The sequence below is a fragment of the Bubalus kerabau genome, unplaced genomic scaffold (assembly GCF_029407905.1).
Source record: "Bubalus kerabau isolate K-KA32 ecotype Philippines breed swamp buffalo unplaced genomic scaffold, PCC_UOA_SB_1v2 scaffold_50, whole genome shotgun sequence".
NCBI classification, from domain to species: Eukaryota; Metazoa; Chordata; class Mammalia; order Artiodactyla; family Bovidae; genus Bubalus; species Bubalus kerabau.
Window position 1 is genome coordinate 2,456,946 of NW_026577904.1, and position 21,332 is coordinate 2,478,277.

Genomic DNA, 21,332 nt, shown 5'->3' on the forward strand with positions numbered 1-21,332 from the left:
GGTAGATTATAGAATTTAGATGTTTTGTTTTCCACATCCATAAGATGGGGATAAAAAATACAGAATAATTGAGATGTTGTGATAATTAAATCATGTAAATGCTTAAAACTTACTTGGCATCTGGCAAGGATTCAATAAACATAATCATTATTATCACCAAAATTGGATAAAGAAAAGTTACACTTGTATGGGGTGGATTTTAGGGCTTCTGAGATGGCTCAGTGATAAAGAATTTCCCTGCCAATGTAGGAGATATAGGAAATGCGGGTTCGATCCCTGGGTTGGAAAGATCCCCTGCAGTAAAAAACGGCAACCCACTCCAGTGTTCTTGCCTGGAGAATTCCATGGACAGAGAAGCCTGGCGAGCTACAATCCATGGGGTCGCAAAGAGTCAGACACGACTAAGCAACTGAGCCCAGATGCACTCACAGGATGGGTTCTAACCCTGGGAAACCACTTGTAACTGAATAGTCATTTCCTGGTATTTTCATGAAATTGCCTTTACGATCCTGTAACTGTTCCTAGTTTGCTGTGAAGATAGCCTGACGTAGGGGATGGTAGTAGCTCACTAGACTAAGGGCCCAGAAATTAAATTGCATCTCATCACTGAGTTGTTAAACTGTATACCTTCTATCATAGCCTTGATTTCTTTGTGCACAAAATAAGAGCACTTGTATTTTTGTTCTTGCCTTATTTAAGATTTAGGCGATGATCCGTTCACTCACTAAGCAAAGAGACAATGTGCTCATAGTTAAAGAGGCAAAAATTAAAAAGAGATAATCCTTGACCTCACAGATCTTCAAATGTAGTAAGGGGAATTCAATCTGTAAAGAGATGATTATAAAAAGGTACTATATACATACAAGAACTGAGATGTGAAAAATAGAGGCAAAATTAATGACTGCTTTTCAGTAAAATGGTGTGGAGATAAGAGTTGGTTTCTAAGAAAGATGACATTTGAATTGAATCTTGAAAAACAAGAATATAAGGATGGGCTTTTAGACAAAGGGACTAGCATGTACAACTTTACAAAGACTTATACAAATAACCCTTCAAGATCTATACTTTTGGAATTCTGCACAGATGTATTTACAATATTTCCCTAAAAATTTATCAAAGGCAGAAATTCAAAATTAATTGGGTCATTATTGTAGCATTACTCACAACAGCCAAGACAAGGAAACAACCTACCTGTCCACTGATGGATGAATAAATAAACACACACGCACACACAGAAACACATCTGGGAATATTATTCAGCCACAGGAAAAAAGGAAATCTTGCTGTTTGAGACAACACGGATAGACCTTGAGGGCATTGTTCTAAGTGAAATAAGTCAGAGAAAAGCAAATACCGTATGAACACATTGTATATGTAATCTTAAAAAAACAAACTCCTAGAAACAGAGAGTGGAATGGTGATTGGCAGGGCAGAAGGATGATGGAAATCCTGAGGTGTTGGTTAAAGGATACAAATTTCAGTTATGAGATGAATAAGTTCTGGGAACCTAATATACAGCAAAGAATGGCACATGACTAAGCGAATGAACTACAACAAATACGAAGCATGGTGACTGTAGTTAACAATACTGTACTGTACTTGAAAGTTGCTGTGAGAGTAGAACTTTAATGTTCTCACTGTAACAACAACAACATGCCAATAATGTGAGGGGAGGGGTGAATTAACTAACTTTATTGTGATTAATGCTTGTTGCTTAATTACTCAGTTGTGTCCGGCTCTCTGAGGCTCCACGGACTATAGTCTGCCAGGCTCCTTTGTCCATGGAAGGATGGAATACCAGACAAGAATACCAGAGTGGGTTGCTGTTTCCTTCTCCAGGGGATCTTCCCAACCCAGGGATCAAACCCACATCTCTTGTGTCTCCTTCATCGTACACCTTAAACTTACACAATATAATATGTCATTTATACAAAATAAAACTGGAAGAAAAAATAATAAGAAAAGTAAATTGAGGAAGTCAAAGGGAAGAGACAGGGAACCTGAGAAGAGATAAACCTCAGGGTGATTTAGGTACTTTGTTGTTGTTCAGTCGTGTCTGACTCTTTGTGACCCCGTGAACTGCAGCATGCCAGGCTTCCCTGTCTTTCACTATATTCCGGAGTTTGCTCAAACTCATGTCCATTGAGTCCATGATATAATGCAACTGTCTCATCCTCTGTTGCTCCCTTCTCCTCCTACTTTCAATCTTTCCCAGCATCAGAGTCTTTTCCAATGAGTTGGCTCTTCTCATCAAGTGGCCAAAATATTGGAACTTCAGCTTCATTACCAGTCCTTCCAAATAATATTTAGGATTTAGTTCCTTTAGGATTGACTGGTTTGATCTCCTTGCTATCCAAGGGACTCTCAAGAGTCTTCTCCAGCACCACAGTTCAAAGGCATCAATTCTTTGGCACTCAGCTTTCCTTATGGTTCAACTCTCACATCCATACATGACTACTGGAAAAATCATAGCTTTGACTATATGGACCTTGTTGACAAAGTAATGTCTCTGTTTTTAATACACTGTCTAGATTCGTCATAGCTATTCTTCCAAGGAGCAAGAGTGTTTTTTAATTTCCTGAAAGGAAATGTGAGCAGGGAAGAGCCATGTATAAGCATGCTCAGGTGGAAAAATGCAATGTGTAAGGTGTGTTCAATTTATCAAAAAGTGTTTCAGATATGCAGATGACACCACCCTTATGGCAGAAAGTGAAGAAGAAATAAAGAGCCTTGATGAAAGTGAAAGAGGAGAGTGAAAAGTTGGCTTAAAGCTCAACATTCAGAAAACTAAGATCATGGCATCCGGTCCCATCACTTCATGGCAAATAGATGGGGAAACAGTGGAAACAGTGACAGAAGTTTTTGGGGGACTCCAAAGTCACTGCAGATGGTGATTGCAGCCATGAAATTAAAAGCCACTTACTCCTTGGAAGGAAAGTTATGACCAATCTAGATAGCATATTCAAAAGCAGAGACATTACTTGTCAACAAAGGTCCGTCTAGTCAAGGCTATGGTTTTTCCTGTGGTCATGTATGGATGTGAGAGTTGGACTGTGAAGAAAGCTGATCACCGAAGAATTGATGCTTTTGAACTGTGGTGTTGGAGAAGACTCTTGAGAGTCCCTTGGACTGCAAGGAGATCCAACCAGTCCATCCTAAAGGAGATCAGTCCTGGGGGTTCATTGGAAGGACTGATGCTGAAGCTGAAACTCCAATACTTTGGCCACCTCTTGTGAAGAGCTAACTCATTTGAAAAGACCCTGTTGCTGGGAGGGATTGGGGGCAGGAGGAGAAGGGGACAACAGAGGATGAGATGGCTGGATGGCATCACTGACTCGATGGACGTTGAGTCTCAGTGAACTCCGGGAGTTGGTGATGGACAGGGAGGCCTGGCATGCTGCGATTCATGGGGTCGAAAAGAGTTGGACATGACTGAGCGATTGAACTGAACTGAACTGATGTTGTATAGGAGCCGTGGAGAGTCTAGGTCATATTCTGTAGCAGTGGTCCCTAAGTGCTTCACTGGTAATTGCCTCATAAACAGTGAGAATTCTGGTTGATTTTTGAGTAGGTAAGCACATGAACTCATCAGTGGTTAAGTTTTCTTTTTAAAAAATAACTGTTGGGTGCACCTATGTGCACACAAGGGCCACTATTATAAGTGAAACTTTTAACAGCCCTTTCACTGTTAATTCCAGAAAAATTGTCAGATATTTAAATATTACTGGTTACTAATTCACATAGACTTAATATTATAATCTGGCTTTCATACTTTTTAAAGCACAAGATTGGTGATGTCAGTGTCCATTTTGTGATTTGAACTTATTCAGTGTGAAAACTTAGAAAAATGTTTTGGTGACATGATCAAAATGAAATAGTATATAAGCAACATTATCAGAACTGCATAGTAACCTTCCTTTAATCACTCCTTCCAAATATTCAGATTTATGCCTTAGTACCATTATTCAATGTGCATTCCTGAACTTCTTTAGTAATTAGCTGATTAGTTAATGAATGAAAAACCCAGATTAAGTCAGGGACTCAGCTAGGTGCTAAGAATTTAGAGACGATTCAGGCTTGGTCTCAAAGAGACGAGTACCTGGATAAAACATAGATTAGATGTACTGTGTTCATGGAGGAATGACTGAGAAAATGGTTGCTTTGTTATGCTGTTGTATCATAACTTCATTCTGGATGGGGTAATTGACAGAGCCATCTCTTCCTTCTCCTCACACCTGGACAAACCGGACATCATCCTGACCTCTGTAAAGTTACCTATCTGCAGCCTGAAGAGGCTACTTCAAGCTGTCATCTCAGTGTGGCGAAATCATGGCCATGTCTCAGCAAGCTGTCCATTTGTGCTCACTGCAAGGATCTTTGCCATCAAATCTTTCCACCCCAAAGTAATATCCTTCATAGGAGAGATATATAATAACTGCAGAAAAATTTGGAGGAGACTCCAAAAAATAGAGGGAGAAGTTTAAAGATGATTTTTTTCACTTCTAATTGGGAATCTTAGGGGCAGCTTATCAGGTCTAAGTGGAGCAGAGGTCCAGAGTTCCCTTCACACGAGGAGATATGAAAGAGGCCTAACAGTGGACATAATGTAGACAGTGAGTGCTGGACTGATGAGAGAGAGACTGGAGGAATTTTTGACATTCCAGCAAATGCCAGTGTGGTGACCAAAAACCATGAAATTAAGCTGGTAACAATTTAGGGGAGGTGGTTATTTTTTTTAACGTGTGAATGAATATGGTAGTTGAAAACATAACTTATATGTAGATCAAATGTCTCCTCCCTCAGAATTCTCTATTAAGAAATTATATGTCCTTTTTTATGTCTGTCTGAAGGGAAAGTCACTCAGTTGTGTCCAACTCTTTGCGACCCCACCAGGCTCCTCTGTCTATGGGGATTCTCCAAGCAGGAATAGTGGAGTGGGTTGCCATGCCCTCCTCCAGGGGATCTTCCTGACCCGGGGATCTTCCTGACCCAGGGATCAAACCTGGGTCTCCTGCACTGCAGGCAGATTCTTTACCATCTGAGCCATCAGGGTCCACTCCTTGTCTGAGTCTTTCTCATGGCACTGTTTTTTGGTGGGGGCTAAGTACACTGAGAGTAACTGAGCTACTTCCATCTTTATGAGTTGCTGCCTTCTTATCTAGTTGTGCCATATTTGTTTCGTTACATCCTTCTCTCCGGCAGGACATAACACGATGCCTTGTACTTCTCACACAGTAGGTACTTTGTACATAACACGTGATGAAATTAACTGAATTGTATATAAAATGCCATTTAGTTTGTATTCTGGGAAAGAACCTTCTGTACACCGCGGCATAGGACAATGTGGAGTCACATCACTCTGCTTCTCATGGATCTGAGTAAATTCTCACACAAACACTTAACCAAAGAGCAGGAGTGTTGGTGAGATTCTGTTGGTCACAAGCAGACAGTTTTTCAGAGAATTTACCCTGAGTTTTGTAAAGCAGATGAGGCCATCTTGTGGTTCCATATGGATATTCATTATGTCTTCAGAATGACATTATACTTATCCATCATCATAGAAGTTTCTAAGGACAGGGTACTATTTTAAAGAATATGTAAACCTTCCATAAAGATTTATATTTTCACTCACAAGTAGATTATATATGGAAAAACTCTGGCTATGATTCCTCAATAAACATTAAGAAAATGAACAGAATAACTTTAGCATGGAGTCTATAATTCTAAGAATTTTCTTCCTTACTTGATCCTGGCTTCATTATGTAAGATTTTTCTTTTATGATTTTTATTTTATTCCGTTTTCATAATTGACATTATCTAATCTATTCATTCTTATTATGCGACTTGAAAAATCAGTGAACCGTTGATTTAAGCTTATTTTGGTCACCAACATCTCCATGAATCTGTATGAGGCCCAAAAAGTGGCTACCTCATACTGAAAAAATGAGATATTGATTCTTTTCCAAATTTTAAAATGTTAAAATAGTTTTGTTTATAATTGAAGGGAACTGCAATTATGGGGATATGATTATGAAATAGGCGCTGGAGAGTCTGAGAAAATAGAAACTACTCACCCTATTTAAAATAATTTTTGTATCTCAAATGTGAACCATAATGACCATGAAATCCAAGTTGTATTTTTACAATAAATGTATTGTAGAATACATTAGATGAATACATTAAGAAGAAATATTTATGTGTTAATTAAGGTATATGACAAACCAAAACTTTATAATCTGGAACTAAAAGTTTCAATATTTGACATTTTATATAAATTTACACATTTTATATATTACATTGATATACATTTATTGTATATATTTTATATTTTTCTCAATATGTACTTACATATTTATTTTCCAAAGTATTTGCATTTTAGAGTCAATTAATACTTTACTGATAACTTATTAAAAGACAAAAACAAACAAATAGAACCACAGCACAAAACATTCTCCAGACTGAAAAAGGACTGGCCATTTACATAGAGTATTTCAGCCTGTCTTAACCTGTATTCCACAGCATCAGGCTAAGCAGGACAAATACTTGGAGTGGAAGCAAATGCCTTTGCCAGGCTCTTATAAATTTATGTTCTCAATAATACAAAAATACTGGGAAGAGAGTATATTTTAACTTTCTTTTAGTATCACAGCTATATTTTCCATCTCTTAGTTAATATTAAGATTTAATCACTATTGGGAATTGAGGTTCACAAAGGAGAAAAAATAGTCTTTCAATGACCAAATGTGACTTTCAGAAATCACACTTGGTGATTAATGTGATTAATCCTGCATTTAAATGGAGTCAGAAAAGAAGAAGAACACCTTACTTCTTTGAACTGTATTTCGTATCACAAATGCTAATATCAAACAAAGAGTCATGTGAAAAAACTGTAAGAGGTAATTCAGTACAGAAAGTTACATGGAATTATTTTCTATTAACTAATCAAAATCGTCATTAATGTAAATGAAATCTACTTTAGCTTCAAGGAGTGTTGCTGAATCTTTAACGAATCTGAAAGAATAAAGAACGAATGTATAAGAATAGTAACATAATGGTAATGTATAATAATTATACATTGACCTAATTGCACAATATAGTTCAAAGTGTAATCAGTACTGTGAAGAGCAATTTAGTAATCACTGAAAATTCTTAGGTGTTTCCTTCATGGTCCAGTGACATAAAGCAAATGTTGTATGTTTTATGCCAAAGTCACTCATCACTTTTGAACTGGTTTTTAAGTTTATCCTTATTGAGTAAAAAAAATTCTATTGTTGATTTCCAATAAATATGAAAGTACTTTGACATTATGTTGCTTAGGGTGTACTTAAACTACATGCTTCAGCCTTTCACAGCTCACCCTGATACTGTTTTCCCCCTTATAAACAAATGGAAATGCTCTTTGAGTAAAATCTTCCTTAGCTGATATATTTTTGTTAATATAGAGATATGCTAATTCCAGAAAAAAAAAAGAAACAAGAATCGTAATCACTAAATCAGAAACATTTTTTTATGAACAGTATTGAGTAACCTCCAGATCTATCTATCTTTGTAATGTAGACAAATTTCAGACAATAGATTTTTTTCTCCCACTTTAAAGAAGTAATTTTTACCTTTTAGAGGTTTACAAGTAGCAAGCTAGATAATCAGGGTTTTTTTGTACTCCAGTGGCACTAATAAATGACCAACAGCCTCTTTGCTAAGGCTGTCTGTGTCTCTCCTGCTTTCTAGGCATGGTGGTGGTTTAGACTCTAAGTTGTATCTGACTCTTGTGACCCCATGGACTGTAGCCCTCTAGGCTCCTCTGTCCATGGGATTCTCCAGGCAAGAACACTGGAGTGGGTTGCCATTTTCTTCTCCAGGGGCTCTTCCCAACCCAGGGATCGAATCTGGGGCTCCTGCATTGCATGCAGACTCTTTACTGACCAGCAACAAGGGAAGCCCTGCTTTCTAGGCATATTCCATTTAAATGGTTCCTTGTCCTCTGTGAACATGTATGTTCACAGTCTTGGCATGTGGGTTGGCCCAGTGGCCATCTCTAATGTTGTGGCATAGACTTGTGAGGGGAGAAAGCATTGTTCTGTTTATCCCCACTGCTTACATCTCTCGTGCATCACCTGGGAGTCTTGTTCAGTTACAGATGCAAGCGGGCTGGGGTGGGGCCTGCGAGCCCCTATTTTTTTCTTTTTAAAAATACATGTTTTATTACAGTTACACAAGAGAGTAGCTGGGAGTTAGGCCAGAGGTAATTGCAATATTGAGATGCCTTTAAAATTTTTATTTTAGTTTAGTCTTTTGGACTGTGCTGGGTCTTCACTGCTGCACAGTCTTCCTCTAGCTGTGGTGTGCAGGCTTCTCATCGTGGTGGCTTTTCCTGTTGCAGAGCCTGGGCTCCAGGGCGAGTGGGTGCAGTAGTTAATGCTTGCGGGCTCTAGAGCTTGGGCTCAGTAGTTGTGGTACATAGGCTTCGTTGCCCTGTGGCATGTGGAATCCTCCCGGACCAGGGATGGAACTCATGTCCCCTGCATTGGCAGGCGGATTCTCAACCGGCAGCCACCAGGGAAGTCCGAGAGTCCGTATTTCTAACTTCAGGTGACCCAGTGGCTTCTGGCCCACTGGACCTCATTTTGTCTGCTAGGCATCCCCTATGTGATGTATTTTCATCTCTTCTCTTAATTAAATGAAAGCTCTTGAAACCTATTGTATCTTCATGTTTTCCCAGGAGGACCAAGCACAGCACTGTGCATATAGTGGGTACTCAATAAATGTTTGTTACTTATCAGAAAATAAGCAAGAATAAACCCGTTGCCCTCTGGTGACCTAACTTTTGTTCCCTTTCACAATGCATGAACAATAGCCCTCTTCTTAAACTGTAAGTTGATAGCGCACAACTCTGAAAAGTGGTTTTGCTGAGAATATAAAGTTAAAATTTTAAGGCTATGCTGGAAGTCGCAGGACCAGATGACAGATTTATAGCTGGTTCTTTTTTTGCCTATCCTCTGCCCTCCTTGTCTTGGTATGTTCTAGGTGTATTCTGGGATGGGTGCCCTTTTCAGCTCATGGAAATCAAAGCACTGCATGGCATGAAGTTCTAGAGTGAGAGCCTCCTCAAGGGAAGGGAAGGTGAACAGGAGGCTGAGGATTATGACTTGAAAGTTCTCTCTAATTTGAAAGCATCAGTGGATACTCACGCAGAACTGCACGTGCATGACTTTGACCTATTTCTCCTCTTTCTAAGAAGTGAAATTGTATGTCTTTGAGGCAATATGTTTACTGTAAGCAATAAACAAATTGATTGCTCCTAAGCATTTTGGAATGCTGAAAAGGTCAAAAGTGTGGCTATTTTGTTTTGCTCTGAGATAACTAGGCATCTTATTTCCAAATGTGTGAAGTGAAGTCATTCCATGGGTCATTTGGACAACTTGACTTCTCTGTATAAGGGGTGGGTAACTCTGCTTAGCATGTAGATACTCTTTTATAGGCTCTGTGCTTAAAAACCATTGTTTCTTTTGTTTCTCCTAATATTCTGTGTAAGTGATGCCTTAGCTAAATGAGAAGAGTAGTTGAGAGCATATTAGCATCAAGTCTTAATATAGAGAGATTAAATGGCCTTCCTAAGGTCAATGCACTAGTTATTGACAAATTTTCAGCACATCTCATCTCAAATCCCCAAGATACTTAACCAAGGTAGCTCCTTCTTTCTTCCTAGACACTTTATTTCCAGGAAGTAGTTAAGGTCTATAAAACTTTTGAAAATAAGCAATATATTTTATTCTCAGAACTGAGAGTAGAAAAGCAATGGTTATATTGTTTTACAACTTATAGTAGAGTTTAAATTGGACTGTGTTTAGAACCCTGAGAAGATAATGGTAAGTCATTCTTCTTTAGAAATAATGTCATCATTTATGGACAGAAAATAATTCTCCATTCTAAAGAATAGGTCCCTGTAGGAGTTACTGAGTTTTCTATAGCAAGAGTTACTAAATAAAATAAATGATGTCCCAGAATATTCTGTTGCCTTTGATTTCAAATAGTGTATTTTATTATGGTTTTCATTCCTGGCTACCATAGGAGGCAGGAAGAAAACCTCCCTTTAGAATCTAGTACCAAAAAAACAAGAGTTTCCAGATCTTGGAGTCAGTGAAAATTCAAGGTACAAAATATCTTTTCTTGCCTTCATATACATTCCCAATGCTTCTCTTTATTAAACATGAATCATTTAAAAACATCAAGTTTTTGAGAAGGCTAATGTCATGGGCCAAAAAGAATGGAATCACAAAACCTGAGATACATTTCTGTCACTGAAAGTCTTTCTCAGAAACGTGTCTTCCCACTTTCCCTTCTTTAACCATTCTGCCCTGGCAATACCCAGAAAATATCAAGTGTTCTTTTCTTTATTGGTTTAAATGGGGAAACCGAAGGACAGAAAGCTTAATGAATTGGTCTTTTTAAGAAAACTTTTGAAGAAGCCATAGTTTAAAAAACAATACAAGTGAACTATGCGGAAGACAAAATTAAACAACATTAACCTGTTAAAAATACAGTATATTTACCAAAGGAATATTAGCAGGTATATCTCTAGATGATGGATCATTGATGGTTTTATTTTATGTTTCTTTTACACATTTTGTTCAATCAACATTTATTGGCTTTGTTAAAAAAACAACAAAAATAGTTTGTAAAAGATTAAGATGTACACATATTTTAAAATTATGCTAACAGTGTTACATACGTTTAGAGAGGTACAAAGGAAAAATCTTGAGAGGCAAACTGAGTAGAAAAGTACCATTAAATTGTAGCTTTGATAACAACCCCTGCTGTTTGGAGGGTAAATAGCTCTTTCTCTCTTATCCACCTCTCTGTCCCAGCTCATTGCTAAATGCATCAGGATTGTGTAGCTGTGTGCAGCATTATTTCTCAATTCTCACAAGTGTCCTCCCTTCCAGGATCACCAGGCTGGCACATTTCCTGTCTCCCCTCATAGTTACCACTATATCATATGGACTGACGTCTTAGCTGGAGGCCTTTATTCCATCAACCCATCTCTGTTACATCAAAGATTTCTTCACCCACACTTCTGTTAAGGAATCCCACAAAGTCCCTATTTCTTGTTTTCTATTGTTCCAAGTTTAAAATTCTTTTCATGCTCTCTAGTTATGCTATAATTGGCTACCAAATGCCATTCACCACCTCTCAATTCTCATTAATTCTCTCACTCTCCCACGTGAATCACGCACAGTTTCATATTTGTTTGTTCTGCTGTGTATCTTTCTCTTTTCAATCGACTCAGATACCAGTGACCCTTGCATTTGGCCCAGTTCCCATGTTCTGCACGAAGCCTGATGGACAAGTCAGCTTGCAGATAACTCTCTTTTACTAATCCTCCCTTGCTCATGAAATCTGAAGATGAAAATTTATATGCAAAGCAGGAATTGACTACAACCACTTTTCATATACTAGACAAGTAGCTTTTTCATGTAAGGGGAGATGATTCTTTTTTTAGGGAAAAAACTCAATAGACTCTTTGGGAATAGTGAAGCTTCCTTGTAGCATAGATTACTGAAAGATCGCCAAATTCTTAAAATTAAAGAGCAGAAATATGGATTACCTGAGGTTGTGTATAAGAGAGGGTAGGAAGTTGGAAATACTGGAGAAGAGATGACATGGAGTCTGAAAAAATGTAGCTAATATCTCTAAGGGAGCATGGACAGTGAGATGTTACCCATGCCTGGGACAGGCTGAAGAATATATACACTTATTAGCTCTAAGTTAATGTGTGTCCTGTGCCAAAAGCCCCACCTTCCACTGTGCCAGACCTTAAGGAAACCTCTGTCCTGTGTTAGCAGTATCCTGAAGGAGTGAAGGAATCCAAGCGGTGGTGAGCGGGGAGCAAAGCTGTGCAGACCAAGGGCAGCAGCTGTGGAAGTGAGATGTTGAGTGTATACTATTCAAGAACAGAATCAGAAAACTGAAGCCAAAGGACACTGGGGGAAATGCTTCATCAATGATTCCCATCTAGTGGAGTGCTGATTGGGTTTTTCATAGCACATGAGAAAAAGTAAAGTTGCAGTATTTACATATTAAAAGGAAGGGGGCACCAAAGAGTTGGGGGCACCTAGGCGATGGCACCCCACTCCAGCACTCTTGCCTGGCAAATCCCATGGACAGAGGAGCCTGGTAGGCTGCAGCCCATGGGGTTGCGAAGAGTTGGACATGACTGAGCGACTTCACTTTCACTTTTCACTTTCATGCATTGGAGAAGGAAATGGCAACCCATTCCAGTGTTCTTGCCTGGAGAATCCCAGAGATGGGGGAGCCTGGTGGGCTGCCGTCTATGGGGTCGCACAGAGTCGGACACGACTGAAGTGACTTAGCAGCAGCAGCAGGTAGCTGTCTGGAGGGTCCCTCAATTTTGAGCCAACTATAACTCGTCTCTTAAATCTGTGATCGTTTCAGATCTGTAAGCATTATTTCCTCCACAGATTATAATCTGAGGGAGGAAGTAACTTTTATACTCTTTCACATCTCCACAGTTCCTACTTTGAGGCAGCTGCTTAATAAATACTTGCTAGATTGCAGCTAAATTAAGTTGAAATAAAAGAGTGGTTCTTCTTAATTACAGGAAAGCTCATCAAATGTTATTGCCAATGTTGTGTGTCAAGTCATTTTTATATACTAATTTGTATACTAATTTTTAAAAGACTTTCAGAATACTTATCTTGAAATTTATGTGGAAAGATAAATGAAACTGTATTATCAGATTTTATATAAAACAGACCAGTCAGAAAACATTTTTTTCTCTGTATTGAATGGAGAATAATCACAGGGATTTGCATTTCTTGCTGTTAGGATTGTGGTTCTTAGTATTTGAATAAATCTTAAACTAGGACTCTTCTAAAGTAATCTTTCTCTGTAAGTTACACAACCAGATAAGTTATATAAGACAGGTGGAAAAATTACTTTTATTCAACTTATAGTCTCTGTTTGTTTTGGCTATAATAAATTGTCAAGATATATGCAAGTATGGATGTGAGAGTTGGACTGTGAAGAAAGCTGAGCGCCGAAGAATTGATGCTTTTGAACTGTGGTGTTGGAGAAGACTCTTGAGAGTCCCTTGGACTGCAAGGAGATCCAACCAGTCCATTCTGAAGGAGATCAGCTCTGGGATTTCTTTGGAAGGAATGATGCTAAAGCTGAAACTCCAGTACTTTGGCCACCTCATGCGAAGAGTTGACTCATTGGAAAAGACTCTGATGCTGGGAGGGATTGGGGGCAGGAGAAGGGGACAACAGAGGATGAGATGGCTGGATGGCATCACCGACTTGATGGACGTGAGTCTGGGTGAACTCCGGGAGTTGGTGATGGACAGGGAGGCCTGGTGTGCTGCAATTCATGGGGTCGCAAAGAGCTGGACACGACTGAGTGACTGATCTGATCTGATCGGATATGCAAGTAGTATGTAGTCATTTAGGATATTTGAAGGCTTATAATTCCTACCATTAAGAAGTCAGCCTGTCACTTTTAAAGTGCAGTTTAGGGAAGAAAACAAATATACATAATTTTATATAAATTATATAAATACTAGTATATTAAACCACATAGCATAACTTTCATCTTGTCCCAAAAGGCTGTCTCAATGAGTACGTATCTGTTGGTGAAATCACTCTTAAGCCTTTAGAAAGTGAAATTAAAACTGAAAATAGGTTTGGAGAACTTTATTCTTAGAGGCTAGTGGAAGAAAGGTCATACTCTTTAAGTTTAAATTCCTTTTATCTTATGGACTCTGAACTTGATTCACTTGGAAAAGTGGAAACTTCCTGTAAAAACTAATTTGATGGGTGAATCTGGAGAAGTGAGGTGTAGCAGAGATAATAGTCTTTAGACAGTTTTGCTGATGGATATTGAAGTGAGGCAGGATTATCATTCTAAGATGATTCAAATGTAATTAATGCTTTTCAGAAAATTCCATTTGAATGTGATGTCTGTGATACTTTGAACACAAACAGTGCATCCCCTGAAACTTTATATAAAACATCATATGATTCCTGTAAGTGTTCAAAAGTATCATCCATTATTTGTTATCTGAAAATAGAGAATAATGTTGTGTTAAGGAGGACAAATATATAACTAAATCACATGGCTGTGATTACCTGAAACGAACACAGAATTGTAAATTAACTATATTTCAATATAAAATACTTTTTAAATTAAAAATACTAATTAGTAACTAAGCACTAAAACAATTAATGCCCAGTGGAATATCCTTCCTTTTTTATCACCAGTATTGATGTCAGTCAGCATCTTGTCATATAATCAGTCAGTGCTTTGAAGATTATCAGTTGCTATGTTATCCAACAATACAATTCGGTTTGATTGAAGAGTGAAAGTGCAAGAGTCAAGCTTTACAAAGTGACCTGGGAAAACCACTTGGGCTCTTGTACACAGCCCATAAAATGTGAGACTCAAGTCGGAGGGAAGAGGCAACATGGTTTGTATGTGATGGGCTTTCCCTAGGGAGTGATATGAAAACCAAAAGGCTAAAAGGTGAATCTTGAAAACAGAAATGAGCCTCTTTCCTTCTGTGATATGAAATTCAGATCTGAAGGGTAGAATGTGCCATAACACAATTTTCTTAGAATAAATATTTCTTATACAAATCAATGAACAGTTGAGTCATTGTATGAAAAATTAGTGCAAAATTGCAATTATAACAAGAAGTTTAAAGATACAAATTAAATCACCTTATTTTCATAAGTCATAGTTACAGTTTTCAAGGTTAAAGATAATTGATCTTTTTACATAATGTAATATAAAACTATTCATTCTCAGTTTAGGTGGACTCACTTAAAATGATCGTTTTTGGTAGCTCAAATTATCCTTAAGTTCACTTTAGCACTTTTTGTTTTAGTTTTTTTCTTAGACATTAAGAAATATTAAAGAGCATTATTAGAGGGAAATAATTTTTTTGTTTAAAAAGATGGCATATTACGTATTCTTTGTAATTCCTCATTCAAAATGGAAAGGCATAATTATGTTTAATGTTTGAGCTGTAAGAATACAAGAGTTTTGATCAAGCGTTTATTTAGTTGGTTTTCTCAGGGTAACTGCTTACTGAAGGGGCTTCCCAGGTGATGAAGTGCTAAAGAATCTGCCTGCCCGTGCAGGAGATGCAAGAGACATCGGTTCGATCCCTGGGTGAGAAGATTCTCTGGTGTAGAAAAGAGCAACACACTCCAGTGTTCTTGACTGGAAAGTTCCATGGATAGAGGAGCCTGGCAGGGTATACTCCATGTGGTCACAAAGAGTCGTACTTGACTGAGCATGCGCGCGCGCGCGCGCGCACACGTGCGCGCGCGCACACACACACACACATACACACACACACACACACACAGGAACTTACTGAACACCAGATCCTTCACAATGCCAGCCTTAGAACAGTGAACCAGCACAGTCCTACCGGCTCTTCCTTTTCATGTTCTTGGGCAAATTTCCTGGCCTCTCTAATGCTACCCATTAGAGAATTGAAAGGAATCTTTAATTTCCTTTCCAACTCTACCTTTCTATTGTTTTTGATTCTGAAATGGCCCACATTTAACTCTGATAGGAATCCTATTCTAAAATATGAAGACTATGAAAATACAGTTTAGCTTTCCATTCTCCCAGAGCTCTTCTCCTGGATGCTGCTAACTAGATTTATCTTAGATACTACTTCTTAACACATGATACTGATACCTTAATAGTTCATATACTATATTAAATTATTCCTGGCAGGGTCATTATTAAGTATATTGCTGTTAACTCCTCATCTAGTTGTAAGCAATGAGGACCAATTACATAGTGGCATAAATATACTGGTGCCCCAACTGTCAAGTCAAGAAAGCAACAATTTAAATGTCAAGTAAAGCTACTATACGCTGTGTTTTATGGAATCTACTGTAGAGCTTTAGAAGATGGAAATATTTTAATATCTGTAACGATTTAATTCTTCTCTTTATATTGCAAATAATGCATGTTTATTAAAAAGCATCCTGTGACCTTTGTAAATACTGTCTATGCCCCATTCCATTTAGAAAGTAAAACAGCATGCCCTCAGAATGTAACAAGTAGGTTTTCCTCTATCTTCATTGATCTGGAGAAAGTCCCATCTGATGTGCTATGTGTACCTTTAGTCATATTGAAACAGCAAAAAATAAGATCAAGAACCAAAACTACCAAGTGTGAGTAGTTAAAACGCTTGATTTTCAAAGGCTTTCAAAATGTGTATACATACTTAGGCAAAAAGTCCTTTATCTTTCCAAGGCCAATTTTTCCTTTGATTCCCTTAATTCCCTTCTGCCTCTTTAGTGCCTGTTCCATCAACTAATCCCTTGTTATCTCTTTTCAGTAGCGCCCACTTCATTCCATACATTTCATCTGTTAGTGTATTAATTTATTCAGAAGATTTAACAATATCTTTTCTGTGTTAAGCACTACACAGAACATGTATCAGTGAAAATTAAGAGTGGCATAATCATAACAATTATTAACATTTCTTGGGCTTTTCACACGTTATATCATTCTCACACCAAACCATGTGGTTGACATTGCCCTTCTACAGACAGGACACCCAGAGAGGAACTTGCTAGTATGGTATGGGGCTGGCATTAGGACCCAGACCTTCAGACTGCAGAGCAGTATGGGGTCTGACCTCAAGGAGACACAGCTCTGTGTAAGAACGCAGACACAGACAGACAAGTATAATGCCTTATATTCATATTTCTTTCTCTTTCAATCATCACACAGCTATCCTAGATCAATTCCTTATTGCCTGTATCCTGGGCTACTGTAATAGCCTATTAACTGGTCTCCTTGTCTCCAAATCTTTCTCCTCTTCAACCTATCCTACAAAAAGTGATATTTTTAAAACAAAGTCCCAGTGTTATCACTCACCTCCTCAAAGGCCTTCAATGGTTTCCTTATTTCCCTACGAGCAAACACCTCAGCATTCAAACCTTTCACACCGAGTCCCAGTGTCCTTCTAGCTTCCTCAATCAGTTCTCCTTTTACCTGATCATCCTGTGCTTCTCCTTTTTGCTATTCAATATCCATGCAACTGACTGTCCCTTCATCTAGAAAGCCTGCTCCCTGTTTCCATAAGTCTGAATTTTGCTATTCCTACACATCTGTATCTTGTGTCTTTGTCCCAGGAAACTTTTCTGATTCCCAATTCTGAGCCTTCCTCACATTTTATATCACTTTCAGGATTCTGAGCCCTCACTTTTTGCCATAGGCATTTATGTATAGGACTTGTGTATCCACAGCATTGGTTTCTTAGGGCTGCCATAACAAAGCGCCCCTAACTGGGTGCCTTAAAACCGCAGAAACTTTTTCTTTCACAGATCTGGAGCCTCGAAGTGTAAAATCAAGAGGTCAGCAGGGCCATGCTCCCTGCGAAGCCTCTAGGACAGGGACCTTCCTTGCCTTTTCCAGTATTTTGCAGCTCCAGTTATTCCTTGGTTCATGGCAACAGAACTTCAATCTCTGCCTCTGTCTTTACATGGCATTCTCCCTGTGTGTGTGTGTCTAAACTTCCATCTTCTCTTAAGGACACCAGTCATACTGAATTAGTGTTCACACTGATGACTTCTTCTTATATTGATTACATCTGCAAAACCACTATTTACAAATAGGGTCATGTTTAGGTAGCAGAGGTTAGGATATTTACATAACTTTTTCAGGGAGGGGGCACAATTAACTCTTATGCTCAGTGTATTTGAGTTCAAGCACTGAGTCTTTAGCTTAGTACCATTCTAACTAGCAAAGCACCCCCAGGACAGGGATGATATATTCTTCATTTTGTATCTGCTTATCATATAGCTTTATTGTTCAACCTTATGCTATAATGAATCAAATTATTTAAATTTGGAAAGATCATAAAAAAGTTCTGAGGCTGCCAAGGAAGATCTATTAAGCAACAATTGTATGGGGTGTTACAAAGCCTCAAACATGGTGGTGGTTATTAATCAACACATTAAAAAAATATCTTAGTTTGGCAGAGAGAAAAGTCCCAAACACACCACCGGAGACTGGCAAATTCAATTTGAGGCAGTACTTGTGAGGGGAAAAAACAATTATCAGTTGAATATACTCTCAGATGAGCTAATAAATTAGCTAATTTAGAAAATTAGGTTGGAACTATTGTGTTATCTTCTGTTTTTAAGTAGTGAACTTAAAAAAAATGGAATAGAGTTGCTTCACAATGTTGTGTCAATTTCTTATGTACAGCAAACTGAGTCAGTTATATGTATGCATATATCCACTCTTTTTTTAGATTTCCTTCCCATTTAGGTCACCACGAATCATTGAGTAGGGTTCCCTGTACAACAGGTTCTCATTAGTTATCTGGTTTATACATGGTCATACATACGTGTATGGGGCCTCCCAGGTGGCACTAGGGGTAAAGAACTCACCTGCCAGTGCAGGAGATGTGGGTTCTATCCCTGGGTCGAGAAGATCCCCTGCAAGAAGAAATGGCAATGCACTCCCGTATTCTTTTTTTTTTTCTTTCTTTTATTTATTTTTTTAAATTTTATTTTATTTTTAAGCTTTACAATATTGTATTAGTTTTGCCAAACATCGAAATGAATCCACCACAGGTATACTCGTGCTCCCCATCCTGAACCCTCCTCCCTCCTCCCTCCCCATACCATCCCTCTGGGTCATCCCAGTGCACCAGCCCCAAACATCCAGTATCGTGCATCGAACCTGGACTGGCGACTCGTTTCATACATGATATTATACATGTTTCAATGCCATTCTCCCAAATCTCCCCACCCTCTCCCTCTCCCACAGAGTCCATAAGACTGATCTATACATCAGTGTCTCTTTTGCTGTCTCGTACACAGGGTTATTGTTACCATCTTTCTAAATTCCATATATATGTGTTAGTATACTGTACTGGTGTTTTTCTTTCTGGCTTACTTCACTCTGTATAATAGGTTCCAGTTTCATCCACCTCATTAGAACTGATTCAAATGTATTCTTTTTAATGGCTGAGTAACACTCCGGTATTCTTACCTGGGGAATCTCATGGGCAGAGAGCCTGGAGGGCTACAGTCCGTAGGGTCGCAAAGGGTCAGCCAGGACTGAAATGACTTAGCACACACGCAATATATGTATATATATATGCTAACATATATAGTGTATATGTCAATCCCAGTCTCCCAGTTCATCCTGCACTTTTCCTCCCCTCTTGGTATCCATACGTTTATTCTCGACATCTTTGTTTCTATTTCTGCTTTGTCAATAAATTCATCTGTACCGTTTTTCTAGATTCTACATATAAGTGATGTTATATGATATTTGTTTTTCTCTTTCTGACTTTAAGGAGTGGACTTTTGAAGAGAACACCGAAGTCTCTCATGCCCAGAGTATGCTTATTGAGGATCAAAAAGACGGGGTTATGAAAACCAAAATGTCCAGGAAAGAACACAGTTTCCTTGTTAAAGTCAAGGGCTGTGAGGCTCACTAATCTTTTCAGTCAAGCTCCTTTCTTAGAGTGAACAGCAGTCAGGACACTTTCCTGACAAGCAAAGGTCAGGACAGCAATGTCTGAAGACAGGGTTATTCACAAGAAAAGCCGGTAAGTGGGTGCACGTTTGCCAAAGTGCAGACCGTCACCGCGGGAGGCCAATGGACAACCCAGCTGCTGGGCCCACAGAGGCCACTAGGGGGCGCTGAAGAGGGCAAGGCTGTGAATTTAACACACAGAGCCTCCTCGTCTGACAGAATTAAATTTGCTTCCAGTCATCAGTTGGACCCCTGGATCTCCTTAACCAGCTTGTTAATGGCAGTTTTTATCTAAAGAAGACTGAGTAGAGGAGTGACTGATACTTGAAGCCAGAAACTGTAAAGAAAAAGTGATACAGTTTACAGGGGAGACATAGAGTATTTGGGTCTTGGATCTGCCACTTATGAACCACAACTGTGAGCAAGTTCCTTGGCCTTTCTGAGCCCCCTTTTTCTCATTTATAGATTGGGAATAGCACTACCTTGTGGGGATGTCATTAGAGGTAAGTGAAAATATGCATTTAAAATGCTTAACATTTGGAAGGAACAGCTAACTGCTGTTGCCATTATTATTCTATTGGAAACAATATTGGAGCAATGCTGACATCTTTTCATAATGCAGGTACATATTTCAGAGTAAACCAGGCATGATGATTGACTGTTACTGGTTTGACTTGCAACATTTAGATGACTTTTTAGTTTACCTGATAAATTGAATGGAAACTTGGTTTGTTGAGTTTAAAAAATAAAATAATAATATTGAAACCATAGAGGTAAATCCTAGCAGCAGCTAAAAATACAATTTCAAATTATACAAGATTACAAATGAGAAGACTAGCCATCACTTAGACGGTGCTTACTGTATGTCAGACTCTGTTCCTGACCTTTACATACAGTGTGTCTGTGTATCAGTCGCTCAGTTGTGTCCAACTCTTTGCAACTCCATGGGCTATGGCCCACCAGGTTCCTCTGTCCATGGAATCCTCCAGGCAAGAATTCTGGATTGGTTTGCCATTTCCTTCTCCAGGGGATCTTCCCAACCCAGGGATTGAACCTGGGTCTCCTGCATTGCAAGCAGATGCTTTACCGTCTGAGCACCAGGGAAGCCCTGTATACATAGCCACCCACTCAAATTAAGCAATAGTTTAATATTAAATGGCCACAGAATCCTAGTAAACACGTTTGATGAGTTTGAGTTCTGTGTATGTTCAACCTGAAAGTTTCCTACTAGATCTAGGATTGTCAAACTTATTCTGTAAATGAATAGAGGGCAAAAATATTGGGCTGTCAGGGTCGTATGGTCTGTTGTAACTACTTAATTTTGCTGTAGTAAGCTACTTTTATAAAGAAGTAGGTATGACTCTGTTCTAGTAAAATTTTATTTCCAGATATTGACAATTTTATATGATTTTCTTTTGATTTGTTTACAACCATTTGAAAATATTAAAACAATTTAAATTTGCAAGCTGTAACAAAACAGGCAGGCCGCAGTTTGGATTTGGCTCAGGAGGCATGAATTGCCAAATCCTGTGTCAGAGATGCAAATATTGACATGTTAAGTAGCCATGAAGAAGGCTACAGTACATGACAGAAAATAGCATTACTTCTTTTCTCGGGTCTTTCTCTTTACCTCTGTAATCTTGAAACTTACTGACTGCTTCCTGTATCTAGTTAGAGAGCAGTTGATCTACTCAAGTTAGTCTGTCATACGTGAAGTGAGTATGAGATTGGGCCACGAGCCTGTGCAAAAACGGCCATTTTAGGACAAATATATTCTCTGTAAC